Source organism: Lipotes vexillifer, unplaced genomic scaffold (genome assembly GCF_000442215.2).
Source record: "Lipotes vexillifer unplaced genomic scaffold, Lipotes_vexillifer_v1.1 scaffold63, whole genome shotgun sequence".
NCBI lineage: Eukaryota > Metazoa > Chordata > Mammalia > Artiodactyla > Lipotidae > Lipotes > Lipotes vexillifer.
In genome coordinates, this window is record NW_006784492.1 from 3,180,223 (window position 1) to 3,195,392 (window position 15,170).

General features: G+C 39.4%; 1 pseudogene; it reads left to right on the plus strand.

Moving 5' to 3' along the window:
• Positions 1-473: 473 nt before the first annotated feature.
• LOC103076911 (60S ribosomal protein L32 pseudogene) overlaps positions 474-15,170 on the plus strand; it is a 15,771-nt pseudogene continuing 1,074 nt past the window's right edge.

The following is a 15,170-nucleotide window of genomic DNA, read 5'->3' on the forward strand; positions in this document are numbered from 1 at the left end:
TAAACCGTCAAATCCGACCATATGCGTTGACTTTTATAGTGATTTAATGAGTTGTTTGGTGAAAATAGATGTTGATAAAGTTACAAAATTTTCTTTTTTCTTTCTTTCTTTTTTTTTTTTTTAAAGATTGTTGTTCTCTCTTTGGATACTAGAGCTGGATATTTTGCAATAATCCAAGAGTTTCTCTTTCTCCATAATCCATGGATAGGATCTTGGCCTTGGCCTGGGATGGATTGTGGTCATTTTGCATATGCTTGATCTTGGTGGATGGGTCAAAGCAAAAAGAGCCTAACAGAACGTAGTAATTAACTTCTCGTGGTGGCAGCAAGATAATAGTGTAAATTTGGAAATAGGCGACCGAAAGCCCTAATATCCCAAGTACCACCTGATTCCCCAGGGAAGTGCCTCGTCTTTGGATGTGGTTTGGCTCCAGTTTAGTGCCGCTGTTGCAGCTATTCAGAGTGCTGGTCACGATGCTGGACCTGAAGGGTGAGTGATTATCTTGCAAGGACAAGCTCGATTCCTATGGAATCTCACAGGAGGATCTCAGCTACTGCATGATGCTGTTGATACTGGAAAAATGAAATAATGCCGAATTGTAGTAGCAGCGTAGTAAAGTGTCTTCTCAAATGAGCTGTAATTTGAGCAGGCACACGTTATCCACTCATAGAGAAAAGTAAGGAATTACTAACTGGTTTATGATGTACTCTTTAATGGGTTCCGCTAACTTTTAGTTACGGCATAAGGGGATAAACAGGGAATCCTGTTTTGGGCTTTGGCTAGGCCAGAGAGACATCATGAAATGTCCCTACATGATAAAAATGATTAGATGTACCACCATTTAGCAAACATAATAAGGCAATAACCCATAATCTATTAAGAGCTGCATAACCGTCCTGACTGCATGGTCAATGAACCAGTATGAACGTAAAACTCCCTGGGAATAAAGTGATCTGATGTGTGGGAGGGAATGACCTCCTTTAGGGCACTGAGTACGCTGATGAGTGGTTTACTCTCTCGTCCTACAAAAAGCCATTGGCCTCACAGGGGCGACGTTTTTCTTACCCGTGAGTTTCAACTCAGCTGCTACTGTTACCTGCTTATGTAAAGGGAGATGAACATTTGAGGTAACTACCTAAATCCTATGCACCAGTAAAACGCTTTTTCTTCAGTTGCCTTGGTATTTCAGTTAAATGTTTTTTGACCTCAGTGCTGATGGCCTTGATTTTGCATTTCACTTTGTTTTTTTTTTTTTTAAATTTTATTTATTTATTTATTCATTTATTTTTGGCTGCTTTGGGTCTTTATTGCTGCGCGCTGGCTTTCTATAGTTGCAGCGAGCCGGGGGCTACTCTTCGTTGCTCTGCAGCATGTGGGATCTTCCCGGACCAGGGCTCAAACCCGTGTTCCTTGCATTGGCAGGCAGATTCTCAACCACTGCGCCACCAGGGAAGCCCCCTGCATTTCACTTTGGATGTGGAGACTAGACTGTGTCATAGGAGGGAAAAAGAGTAAAGCTGTACGTAGAAGGAAAAGTTTTCCAGAGTGTCTGAGATAACCCATAATGCTATGTTAAAAGAAAATTTGCTTGTGATATGCAGCCCAATGATAATGGATGCATTTTTATCTTTTAATATTTACTGTTTAAGCCAAGGTTTTAATATTTAGATCAATAAACATGGCTTATTATCCAAAGGCTAAAAAAATGGAGTTTGATGTTTTTAGCATCAGAAGCTGGCCACTTCTCACCACCTCCTCTGCTGACACCTTGTCTGAGGTACCATCACGTCACACCTGGATGGTTGTAAAAGTCTCAAAACTGGTCTCCCGCTTCCACCCTAATGCTGTGCTCCATTTGTCACACAGCAGCCAGAGTTTTCCTACAAGATGCAAGTCAATTTTTGCCATTTCCCCACTAGAAACTCTCCGTGGCTTCTCATTTTCACTCAGAGCACAGGCCATGGTCCTCACCATGGCCAAAGGCTCTGCAAGGTTGGTCCCCAGCCACCTCTCTGCCCACTTCTTGAGTCCTTGCCGCTGTTCCAACCACACTGTCTTCCTGGTCATTCTCTGACTACTGGAAGCAGTGTCTGCCCTCGTGATCTTTGCACTTGCCATTTCTTCCACCTGGAATGCATGGCTCAATCGTTCGGTTGCTCCAGGATCTCTGCTTAAATGGCCCCTTATCAGAGAAGCCTTTTGTGACCACTCTCCGTAAAGGAGATACTACTCTCAATACCCCTTTCTTTCCCTTATTCTTCATAGGATTATCATCATCTGATATTTCCTGTATTTATCTCTGGATTTGTTTATTGCCAGGCTCCTCCCATCCCTAAGCATGTGTACGAGGGCAGAGACTTTATACTTTTGTTTACTTTGCATGGCAGATTGAATTTTCCAAGATGGCCATAAGATCTCCTGTCTTCTTAGAATGTGATATTGACACTCCTCCAGCAAGAGATGTCGGGGGGCAGGGGAGGATGGGCTATGCTTTTCCACTTGAATCTTGGCAGGCCTGTGGCTACTGGCAGAAGCGATGCTATGTGATTTCCAAGGCTAACTCATAAAAGTGATACAGCTTCCTCCTGGTCCCCTAGGGATTCTCAGTCTTGGAACCCAACCACCATGCTGTGAGGAAACCCTGGCTCCAAGAATAGGCTGTGTTTTATTGATGCAGTGACATTAATTGATGAGGTCCGGGATCGACTACCAGACATGTGACTAAGGAAACTTTTGTGATGACTCCAGGCCCCAGTCACCATCTGACTGCCACTATATCAGTGACCCCAAGAGACAACTGCCTCATCAACCTCCAGAAATATGTGGCATAATAATAAAACGATTGTCATTTATTTAGATGTTGGGATCTCTCATTTAGCAGCAATAGACAACCAGAACACTGTGCCCCCAGAGCCTGAAACAGTGCTTGAAACATACTTTCTCAATAAATATTTTCTGACTAGACAAATGGGGAAGAACTCTAGAGGTGAAAAGTATCCTGGTTTCTGGTTAGAAACTTCCTTTAGCCTTCTCTATTCTAATGGCAACTTTTGATTAGTTAATTTACATGTTGTGCATTCCCCTGTATATTTAGAAATTTCAAGCTAGCAATTCTGTTTGAATTTTTGAGAATAGATAGCTCACAAGATCTGAATAAAGGAAGGTTAAGCTTAAGCTTAAGAGGCTTAAACATACGGTCTTTTTTTTTTTAGCGTTTTCTTTTTTTGAGTATTTAGTTACATGTACATACCTTCGACTGAGAGAATGTTAGTAAGTCTAGAAAAAGACATTCATGAGGAAGAGGCTAAGGTCTTGGTATTATCTGTTGATTGCCTTTATCTTTGCTGTACAGGTATTCCCCACTTTTCGAAAGTTCACTGTACACCACTTTGCTTTTATGAAAGACTTACACTGATACCTATTTTCACTAACCTAGATAAATCTGAAAAGGATTTTCACGTTTCTGAAAAGAAGAAAGAAGCAAAAATAGCGTTCAGTGTTTGTTTCGCAGGGGCTGTTGTAGGAGCAGTGGAAACCCTGAGTGGCAAGAGTGGTGCCACCAAGCTCCTTCCCCGGGAATCTCAATTTATTTTGTGCATCGTTAGCAAGATGTGTCCTAAGGTACTTGCTTCTTTGCTTTACGCCTTTTTGGCTTACAAGAAAGGTTTTGTAGGAACAGCTCTACTTTCAGATAGTAGGGGAAACCTGTCCTTCTACCCAGTTGTAATTAGTTTACATTTTATACTATTACTATAGTAGAATTTCAGACAAAGGCAAGAAAGCAAAGCTAAGCCAAAAAAAAAAAAAAAAAAAAGAATCCATTTTCAAAGTCACCATAAGTCACATGAAGTAAAATTGTTTTAAAATGGGCTCTTTTCTTACTAAGAAAGACCTATTACACCTGAGCTGTATTGTTTTCCTGTTCACTACCCAGTGTCAAAGCAATGGGGTGTTCTCAGACTCAACCCTTAAAAATGTCACCTGTGTTCAAGCGTAAAAGTCACCCAGCTAGACTCAGTCACTCTAGATACGAAGGAGTCAAGCTTCTATCTTGGGGCATTTCACAGAGGTCCTGGAATGCCATTTCTTTCTTCATTCTTTGACTGACACTTGCTGGCTCTTGGTAGGCTTTTGCATCACGACCAACAGCTTTTCCATCGCTCATCTGGCTGTTGAAGCATGAAATGGGGGTCTTGCAGAGATGTGAGGTAGGAGGCCAGGGTTGGCTGTGGGGTTTTTTCTCTGAAAACACGCAGGAGCAACGTAGGAAATGGGCCGCCTCATTTGCAGTGTCATCCCGTTATGTGTAGATCGCCCATCTCTGTGGCTCAGAGAGGAAATGTATCTCAACTCTCAACTCTCATATTTATAGGTATCTCACTCTCATATTTATAGGTCTTTTTTTTTCCTCTTGTATTGTTTAGTTTCCTCAGAGAAAAATTACCCAGTCTCTTGCTTACGGTGTGTTTGTTGGGGGATGGATAACAAAGTAGGCTGCAGGATTCTAAGAGCAGAGCAGAGTAAGAAGGATGGGAGATCTCATCACACCTTATGCATGATTTCACCCTGTTTTCCTCAGCTCTGGCTGGCATCCCTGAGTCTGGAGCTTGTCTGCGTTTAGGCTTTCAGTAAATTGGCAACATGGAGGGAGACAGGCAGTTACCTCATTGTAGCAGCTAAGGGAGGGGACTCAGGGCAAGGGGTTTAGCTGCTTCAAAGACAGACTTTCAACCAGTGCGGCTCTGGTTCAGACTCAGCCTCTCCCCAACCTTCACAAGCACTTCCGGTCTCCGGTCTGCGGAACATGCACTTTGCTGTTACTGCACATAGAGGGGCATTTATTAGAGCATCGGTTCTCAGAGTGTGGTCTGGGGGTCTGAAAAGTCAAAAGAATTTTTATAATAACACTAAGATGAGATTTGCCCTTTTCACTCACATATTCCCGTGAGCGTACAGGGGAATTTTCTAGAGGCAACATGATGTGTGATAATGCAACAGATTAAATGCAGAAGCAGATATGAGAATCTGGCTGTCTTCTGCTAAGCCAAACATTACTGAGATTTATAAAAATGTGCAACAAAGCCACTCTTCTCACTATGTTTTCTTGGTTTGAAATATAAATTTATCTTTCATAAAATATGTTATTCACGTTAACATGTACTGGATTTATTAATATTGTTAAGTGAATTAATAAAGAAATACTAAAAGTTTCAGCTTTTGGGAAATATATATATATATTTATGTATATATATACACAATACCTTTATATATAAATATATAAAATATATATGTATATATTTCCCCAAAGCTGATATTTTAGTATATAACCAACATGAACAAAAGCTCTTTGAGGTCTTCAATACTTTTGTGTGTGTGTGTGTGTGTGTTACATGGGCCTCTCACTGTTGTGGCCTCTCCCGTTGCGGAGCACAGGCTCCGGACGCGCAGGCTCAGCGGCCATGGCTCACGGGCCCAGCCGCTCCGCGGCATGTGGGATCTTCCCGGACCGGGGCACGAACCCGTGTCCCCTGCATCGGCAGGCGGGCTCTCAACCACCGCGCCACCAGGGAAGCCCATCAATATTTTTTAATAGTATGAAAGCGTCTTGAGACCAAAACATCTGAGGTCATTTATTAGAATAATGCTCTTGGATTCTTTCTTCTCGTGCCTTCACTCCTCCCCAGGTGACAAGAGTGACTTAATCGGAGAGTTTTGGAAAAGAACTGGGCAGTCACGGCTCAGCCCTTTCCTCTCACTTTTCTTTTACGTGATCCTAACTTCTTACACTTAAGATTTGCCTGTCTGTAGCAGAGCATGTGTTCTTAACAGTTTTTGGCCGGGGATCAGCTTAGGGCCCGTGGCACTGTCCTGTGATGAGACATGAGTTGTCCCATCATGGCTTGTGATTCTGATTGGGTAAATCTGTCTAATTCAGGGGTGGAGTTGGCAAATCTATCTAGTTCAGGCAGAATAAGCTATGCTTTCTCAGAAGAGCTTTATTTGTGATAAAGGAGACATTTAACTTGCAAAGAAGTTTTGATTTTTGAGAGATTTTACACTTACAGGCAAGTTGCAAAAAACAGTACAGAGAGTTCCTAGATACCCTTTGTCCAGCTTCCCCTAATGTTAATGTTTTATGTAACTATAGGACAGAGATAGAAAGCAGGAGATCACAGTACATTACAATAAACTAACACACAGACCTTTTTTGAATTTCATCAGTTTTCCCACCAGTCTTTTTCTGGTCCAGGATCCAATCCAGGATTTCACATTAAAAGTGACATTTTGATCTCCTGCTGCCCGGTTCCTGCATCTATGTCTTAACCGGTTGTATATTCAACTGAGAAAAAGCTGGGGGACAGGAGTTATTTATCAATCAGCCTCGTCTCCCAGCACCTCCCAATGTTGAATCTTTCTAGAATTCTATGATGTGAAGAGATGAGTTCTTGTCTTCTTCCCCATGTTCTCCACTGTGGTACTTTCTACCTTCTCCCTTTGACTCACTCAGTTGCCTCAAGTCCACACCTTTTCCAGCTTCTAGAACTTTGTTGCTAACTCTCTTCTGCTCTTGTCTGCCCTTGTATTTCCTGTGGTTTGCTTTTTCGGTGACTTACGCTCTTGCCCTCAGTCTAAGGTCAGTTGCCAAGCCCCACCCGTGCTCTGAGAACTTGGGAGTTAATAAATTCTTATTCCCTTAATATTGTTATTATTGGTTGGGTTTTAGAAAGAAGCAGCAATAAATAATAGTTTTAATCTCCTTGTTTAATTAGAATCTGACCCTTGAAATATAATCCCCAATTTGTACATTATTTTTGCTTTTCAATGGAAAACCTCATTTAAATACTTTTAATGACTCTTGTAATTAAATGAAGCCCTATAGTCACTTTTGAAGCAAAACCATGGCAAGATTAGGGAAAAATTGGGTAACTTGAAAACTAATTTTAGGTATATCTATTGTTTGTAATCAAACACATGTAGGCCCCGATTAGAATGCTTTTTATAGCTTACCTTGAATTTCTTAGCTTGGAATCAAAACACCCATGCCCAGGGATGGGTCTTATCCTTTAGGCTTGGCTGGCATCATGGTGCCTGCAGCTACTCACTGCTCAGAGATCAACTGTAGGTCTCTCCTAGTCACCTCTTCCTTCAGTTTCTAAAAAGGAAGAACTGCTGGAAGGAACAAACACTATCTTATCTCTGGTTCCCAGTTCCCAACTTTTTCCTATCATTTTCTCACACTCAACTGAAAAGGAAGAGTGAGATTACGGCTGTTATACTTTTCAATAAGTATTTGGCTGTCCTTAATTACTTTTCCTTAAAAGTAATCAGGTTCTCTACATTTACAGTATTTATAAGAAGAGTAAAACATTCTCTTCCTATCTCTTATATTAAAAATTTGCCTTGATACAGCTATTCCTTGTCTTTATACTTTTGCTTTTTATTTTAATTTACTATTTATTTATTTATTTATTCATTATTGAGGTATAGTTTATTTACAACATTATATAAGTTTCAGGTATACAACATGGTGATTCACAATTTTTAAAGATTATATGCCATTTATAATTATTATAAAATATTGGCTCTCCCTGGGCTGTATAATATATCCTTGCAGCTTATTAATTTTATACATAGTGGTTTGTACCTCTTGATCCCATACACTTATCTTGACCCTCTCCTCTTCTTCCCTCTCCCCACTGGTAACTACTGGTTTGTTCTCTATATACGTGAGTTTGCTTCTTTTTTGTTATATTCACTAGTCCATTGTATTTTTAGATTCCACATGTAAGTGGTATCATACAGTATTTGTCTGTCTTTGTCTGACTTACTTCACCAGGCATAATACCCTCCAAGTTCATCCGTGTTGTTGCAAATGGCAAAATTTCAGTCTTTTTTATGGCTGAGTAGTATTCCATTGTGTATATATACTACATCTTCTTTATCCATTTGTCTGTTGATGGACGCTTAGGGTGCTTCCGTATCTTGGCTATTGTAAATAATGCTGCTATGAACATTGGGGTGCATGTATTTTTATATTCATAAATAATGTGCTATATTATTTGTTGTATATTTAAAAGTTGCATCCACGACTTTCTCATAGGGTGGAAGGTGAGGGATGAGAATGGGGGTGGAGAAGGGAATGTAGGGGACAGTTTCCTTGACTCTGTTGCTTTAGTTCTTAAAAGGTTAAGATCTGGAGCACATATGGCAAAATATTAATGTTAATTTTGAGGGGTGGAAATGGGTGTTTATGACATCATTGTTACTTTTTGGCATTTTAAAAATAATTTTTTCAAATTTATAACCATTTTTTTTTTTAAGCTGGATGTAGCTTGATTTTACTGGGAATCACAGTGACTACCTGGTCTTCTGTCATCTGAGAATGAGTCATCTTCCATAAGTGAAAGGATTGTATCCAACTGAAACTTAACTTTTAGGTGTAAATGTTATTTCCTAGGCTGCGCCTACCTTGGTAAACCTTGGGACGGTAGAAACAATAATTACAAAGCAGTACTTCTATGTATCTGTTCTCACTTGGTCTGCAGAAATTTCAGCCCTCTCAAATTTGGTAAAATGGTCTAGAGATCTCTAGGAAATGTCTGTGTCATAAAAACTTCAAAGCCATCTCCTGTCCTGGCTAGCTACAATAATGACTCCAGGTATGGCAGATGTCTTAGTCAGCTGTGTCACCAGTGTCCGCCCAAAGCACCAGAGCTGCCAGTGTTCTAGTTGCTTGGTGATTCTGGCAATGAGGGCACTGACCTCTGCGCCCTTGAAATCTAGGTCATTGAATTGATCACCACCCCTGGTGACAAGGTGTACAGAGCTCCTGCTACCAATACCTCGCCATCACCGGCTCTAGTGTGGCTGATGTTTCACAGTCTGAACGTCCCATGGAGGCTTCAGAGAAGGAATTATTTTGGCTCTTCTTGGTGCAACCTGCAGTGGGTGTGGGCTGGAGGACAGTCTGAGTGACAGTCACCTGCTATGCTCTCATTCACTTCTCTCTTCCAAGCTTGGGCCATTGACTCTCTTATTAGAATGAGTTTTTTCCTGGGAAGAACCTTGATCATCATTTAAATAGACCCCTGGTGAGCCTGTCTCACTAGTCCCTGTGCAATGTCAGGATAGTAGAATAGATTCGAGGTGAACACACCTTAGACTCAAACTAGGACTCTGTTGCAGGTTCTAAAGCGTGTATATTTTTTAAAACGTGGTTAAAAAGGGACCTTACCTAATATGGAATATTTACCATCCTGACTTTAGAAATTATTTTTATTATTCTAATGCAGGCAGCAGCAAAAAAAATGTCCTGGGTCTCTGAGAGTCATCTGTAAAATCAAAGCATAATAATGACTTTAGAATATATGCAAAACAGGACTCAAATATAAATATTGCTCAGGTCCAGAAGCAGGAAGTGCAATACAAAACTGGCTCTATTAGCATGTCCAAAAGCTATTATGAGTTAAATTTAGTTAATATGTTATAAGAAAAAACATGTCAATCAGAAAAGGAGGTAGATCATCGGTGATGGAAGTCTGCAAAGTCACTGAGGGAGATTTGCCATTACATCCCAGCTCTGCCCAAGAGAAGTTCTCCTGGCCAGTGGACTTCATCTGTCTCGGGACAGGAACAGCTTTTTTGAAGTGATACAGCTGGCAAGTCCCCACATAGAACAATCAATCCCATTAAACGTCAGAACTTAAATCCAAGTACTGTTTATCTGATTCCATGGTCACTAAGTTAAAAGGGTACAACTCAAGGTCCCTTTGGCAGTTAAATTTCTTGTTTTAAAGACATAATTTGCATTTAGATTTATGTACTAGTCTTTTGCAGTCAAGGTTAATTTGAGTACATCCATTGAAGAACGATCTACTTACTTTCAGATTGTGAAAAAAGTCAACTAGCTCAGCTTGCAAAGTTGAGAAAAAGATTCTGGAGAACTACGAATTCACTGAAGTGCCAACATAAGGATTCTTGGTAGTAAACTCCCACCTTGGTAGCACCCTACCATGGCAGATAGCCCGCAACAAAAGTAATGCAATTACATTAGAATATTTAGAATACAGAAAAGAATCAGTCACAATTTCACCGATATTACAGTTCTGATGTTACTGTTAATTTTGACTGTATTTAAATGTAATCATTGTGTGTGTGTGTGTGTGTGTGTGTGTGTGTGTGTGTGTCTGTGTGTGTGTGTCTGTGTAAGTGTGTGTTGTATATATAATTTAGGTCCTGGCGTTTTTTTTTTTTAATTAAAATGGTAAATTTTATTTTTTTTTAATTCTTTTTTTAATTTATTTTTTTGGAACTTTATTGTATTTATTTTTTATACAGCAGGTTCTTATTAGTTATCTATTTTTTACATATTAGTGTATACATGTCAATCCCAATCTCCCAATTCATCACACCACCACCAGCACCACCCCGCCACTTTCTCCCCTTGGTGTCCATATGTTTGTTCTCTACATCTGTGCCTCTATTTCTGCCCTGCAAACCAGTTCATCTGTACCATTTTTCTAGGTTCCACATATGTGTGTTAATATACGATATTTGTTTTTCTCTTTCTGACTTACTTCACTCTGTATGACAGTCTCTGGATTCATCCATGTCTCTACAAATGACCCAATTTTATTCCTTTTTATGACTGAGTAATATTCTAAAAAATTTCATTTTATTTTAGTTTTTTTATTGTAGTATAGTTGATTTACAATATTGTGCTAAATTCTGCTGTACAGCAAAGTGATTCAGTTATACATATATATACATTCTTTTTTTTAAATATTCTTTTCCATTATGGCTTATCATAGGATACTGAATACATTTCTCTGTGCTATACAGTAGGACCTTGTTTATTATCCATCCTCTATATAATAGCTTACATCTGCTGACCCCAATCTACCACTCCATCCCTCCCCCAACCTACTCCCCCTTGGCAACCACAAGTTTGTTCCATATGCCCATGAGTCTGTTTCTGTTTCATAGGTAGGTTCATTTGTGTCATATTTTAGATTCCACATATAAGTGATATTATATGGTATTTGTCTTTCTCTTTCTGACTTACATCACTTAGTATGATAATCTCTGCATGTTGCATGTTGCTGCAAATGGCATTATTTCGTTCTTTTTTATGGCTGAGTAGTATTCCATTGTATATATATACTACATCTTCTTTATCCATTCATCTGTCAATGGACATTTAGGTTGTTTCCATGTCTTGGCTATTGTGAATAGTGCTGCTATGAACCTAGGGGTGCATGTATCTTTTTGGATTAATTTTTGTCTGGATACATGCCCAGGAGTGGGATTGCTGGATAATACGGTAATTCTCTTTTTAGTTTTCTGAGGAACCTTCATACTGTTCTCTATAGTGGCTGTACCAACTTACATTCCCACCAACAGTGTGGAAGGGTTCCCTTTTCTCCACACCCTCTCCAGCATTTGATATTTGTAGAGTTTTGTCTTGTTTTTTTTAAAGACACTAGTTTTGAGAGCAGTTTTAGTTTCACAACAAGGTTAAGAGGAAGGTACAGAGAGTTAAGAGGAAGGTACAGAGGTTAAGAGGAAGGTACAGAGAGCTCCCATATTCTCCTGCCCACACACTTAGCCTCCCCCATCATCCCCCACCAGAGCTGTACATTTGTGACAATTGATGAACCTACGTTGACTCATCATAATCACCCAAAGTCCATAGTTCACATTATGGTTCAATCTTTTTTTTTTTGACATCTTTATTGGGGTATAATTGCTTTACAATGGAGTGTTAGTTTCTGCTTTATAACAAAGTGAATCAGCTCTTAGTGTTGTACATTCTATGGGTTTGGACAAATGTATAATGACATGTTTCCACCATTAGAGTATAACACAGAGGAGTTTCACTGCCCTAAAATCCTCTGTGCTCTCTCTATTTAACTTGTCCTACCCCTCCTCCAACCCTGACAATCACTGATTCTTTCACTGTCTCCACAGTTTTGCCTTTTTCAGATGTCATACAGATGGAATCATGCAGTATGGAGTCTTTTCAGATTGACTTATTTCCCTTAGTAATATGCATTTAAGGTTCCTCCATGTCTTTTCATGGCTTGATAGCTCATTTCTGTTGCTTAAATTTTTATTGGAGTATAGTTGCTTTCCAATATTGTGTTAGTTTCTACTGTACAGCAAAGTGAATCAGCTATTTATGTCAGAGAACGTTTTGCCTATGATCTCTTCTATAGGTCCTGACTTTTTAATTAAGCATTTCTTTATGTGTTTCACAAATTTTTATTGAATTGCTGTTATTTTCTAGGTGTTGCTTAGGTGCTGGGTGGATAAAAGCTTTTGCCTTCAAGGAACGTACCTTCTTAAATGAGGGACAGAAAAGAAACAAGGGAAAGATCAAACAGGTGGCATGTCTGGTGGCAGTCGAGGACAGGAAGAGTAAGTAAAGCAATGGAAGGAGGGAGAGAGTGATGGATGTGCTCCAGGATGGGGTGGATCAGGGAAGACTTCCCAGAGGAGGTGACAGTGAATAAAGGTCTCACTCAACTCTCAAGAAGATGCAGTAGTAAATGAAAAGAGGGAAGATCTAGATTGAATAAGACTTGGGATTACTGATGTCTGTTACTAAAAGCCAATTTATTTCTTCAGACTTAGGAGTGGGTTAGATATATTGTGGCTATTAAATCTTTATTAGCACTGGCATTTTAGAATATTGGACATATTTATTATCTCAAAACGCAGGCGTGTATATTTGTATGCACGTTCATCGGAATAAAAGGGGAAGAGTAATGTGTAATTGTGAATGTTTCCATGTAAGAAAGATTCATCTGGCCCTCCTGAAAGATTCCAGATCTTTCAAGAATCTTACACTCTCGCTGTATATTAAACGCTAAAATAAAGTGTTTTATTTAAAATATTTAAAATAAAGGACCGACTTTAGTGCCGTGATGTACGAGGTATAGTCACACTCCTCCAAAGACTTTCCTATCACTTGTAAGATTTTCACTTTGTATTCCCCAAATTCGAGTCTAGGTTCATGTCCTTGATAAGGTTTTCACAGTCAGTCAACAAACAGCTGAATCAAATTTATTATGAGGTGATTTTTGACTCTGCTATTTCCTGCTAATCTCTCTTTTACCTAATCAACATTTATCATGCTCATATCATGTTCCAGCTATTAAAGAATCGAGGCCAGAGATGGAAGACAAAATCCATATCCTGACAGGATCATTTCCTCTAGCAGGGGAAACGATCAACATGGCAGGACAGATGCGGTGGTGGATGGAGACAGTGCGAGGCGTGGAGAACAGGGGCCTGGGAAGGTGGCCTGTGAGGCCTCTAGGGTCCTCATTTTAAAAGGAGACAGGATATAAAGGACATGTGCCATAATTTAGTTAGCAGTTTCCTTATTTGTTGTATATGATGTTTGCTTCTAATTTTTCATTGATATAAAATAGAAGCAATTTCACTTCTAGGTGTATACCCCAAAGAATTGAAAGCAGGGACTCAAACAGATATTTGTACACTAGCACTATTCACAATAGCCAAAAGGCAGAAACAGTAAAAATGCCCGAGAATGAACAAATGGATTAACAAAATGCTATATATATATATATATATATATATATATATAAATATTATTCAGCCTTAAAAAAGGAATGAAATTCTGATGCATGCTACAAAATGAATGAACCTTGAAATATTATGCTAAGTAAAATAAGCCAGACACAAATATTACATGGTTCCACTGATGTGAATTACCTAGATTAGTCAAATATAGAGACAGAAAATAGAATAGTGGTTACCAGGAGTTGAGGAGAGGGGGGATGGGGAGTTATTGTTTAATGGGTACAGAGTTTATGTTGAGAATGATGAAAAAGTCCTGGAGGTGGATAGTGGTGATGGTTGCTCGACAATGCGAACGTACTTAATGTCACTGACTGTGAGCCTAAAACTGGTTAAGATGGTAAATTTTTATGCATGTATATTTGATCACAGCTTTTTTTTAAAAAAAAGATAAGCTGAGATGACATTCCAATGTATATAGGAAATGCATATATCCTAATATGTAATATAGATTTCCCAGAATCTGGATTATTTCCTTATTCTAGAACCCAGAAGAAATCTTACTGGATCAGAGTTTATGGCATTTAATAAATATCATCAAATTATTTTGTGAGAACAACTGTGCAAGTTTACAGTTCTCCTAGGTACATATACAAGCACTGATCTCATTATTCATATGCCAATCCCCATCCCTGACTAAAGGAAAGAAAATCGTTTTGAAAATTCACAGTACCAGTGAAGAGCTAAGCCTTGGGCTTAGGATCCACATTAAATTATAAGTAAAAAAATGGTGCCTTGTTTTAATATGCACTTCTTTATTAGTGAGGTTTATACTCTCTTGGTATCTTTTTTTTTAATTTATTTTTATTTTTTTAACATCTTTACTGGAGTATAATTGCTTTACAATGGTGTGTTAGTTTCTGCTGTATCACAGAGTGAATCAGCTCTACATATACATACATCCCCATATCTCCTCCCTCTTGCGTCTCCCTCCCTCCCACCCTCCCTATCCCACCCCTCTAGGTGGACACAAAGCACCGAGCTGATCTCCCTGTGCTATGCGGCTGCTTCCCACTAGCTATCTATTTTACATTTGGTAGTGTATATATGTCCGTGCCACTCTCTTTTTGTTTACTGGTTATATTTCCTATTGTGTGGGTTCTCTGGTTTCTTAGAGTATTTAAAAATTCATTTCTCACTTTAAGACAGTGTAGCAAAACACATATACAACAACAGGGTGTTTTAAAAGTGAAGAAAATTGGAGCAGAGGGAAACTAATGGTAGGAAAATAAAATGAAGACAAGGTAAGTTATTGAATAGGAATTTTGCCAAGGGATCTGTCTGGAGGAAGGCACCACATTTGCCAATGAGTTTTCTGGAAGCCAATGGAAAAGAAGAGAAACAAGATCCATAGTTTCAAGAGCTCAGCCAACATTTTCTTGGTTAACAGCACATTCATTCCCGGTATAGACTCTGAAACACATTCTTCCCGTGGGTTCATATGCTAGACTGCATCAAAAATCACAGGAGCAGGGGCTTCCCTGGTGGTGCAGTGGTTGAGAGTCCGCCTGCTGATGCAGGGGACACGGGTTCGTGCCCCGGTCCCGGAGGATCCCACATGC